The following is a 983-nucleotide window of genomic DNA, read 5'->3' on the forward strand; positions in this document are numbered from 1 at the left end:
CAGTTAAATAACACCAGAAACAAAGAATCAAAGAACCAAGGTTTAGACAACAGCATAACACACCCTGTGTCTTACTACTACTACTACTACTACTACTACTACTACTACTACTACTACTACTAAAGTGGAAAAGCAATATATACTTAGATATTAATAGTAATGAGTATAAGTGATTAATGAGGGTGTCACAATAACCCAGGATTTTCTCTTTGTCCCTAAATAAGGAAAACAAAATGAGATTTCTGGAGATTCTACAATGTTTAGATCCAAGGCTTTTATAGACCGCAGTGACAGATCTGTTCTAACTGAAGATAACTGAGGAAAAAATAGACTTTCTTAGTGAGGTTTCAGAGTCTTGTGTATAATGCTATATATTCAATACCTTCTCCAGGCATTGATGGCCGTATTTATAGGATGGGAATACAGGTCCAATCCATATGGCTCAGGCTCCCAGTTTGTTACCACTACTTGTTCAGCACATGATTTTGAAAAATTCTTTGTCTAGGAGCCACATAACCATATGTAAACATCTACGTTGAGTCTTTTCTCCCTTGACACCTTTTATAGGCACCGAAGAATATACTCATACCACTAAAATATGCAATACAAGTTCAAAGTTCAAGCTATCTCAAAGGCAAACTATTTATAGGGGAGTTAGCCTTAAGCTCCATGGACAGCAAACAGCCTGGCTCACCTGGCCACAGCAGAGAGGCTGGTCCCAGACTCTTCTGTTTGGCAATATAGGCAGAGCTAGAGGGAGCTACGAGAAGAAGCCCTTCTGGCATGTGTTTCCATTCACCCCAAAGTAGCTGTTTACAGCAGGTTGGATGAATCATGCTCCTTGTATCTTGGTTTCTATAAAATGGGGAATGGTATAAAATAATACAGAACCATGCTCACAAAGAACCATAAGTACTCTGGATGAGACTTGCACTACCTGAAGAGAAGGAAATCAGCAAAAACCAAAAGTTTAAGGCTGCAAA

This window comes from Meleagris gallopavo, chromosome 1 (assembly GCF_000146605.3).
Source record: "Meleagris gallopavo isolate NT-WF06-2002-E0010 breed Aviagen turkey brand Nicholas breeding stock chromosome 1, Turkey_5.1, whole genome shotgun sequence".
Lineage (NCBI taxonomy): Eukaryota > Metazoa > Chordata > Aves > Galliformes > Phasianidae > Meleagris > Meleagris gallopavo.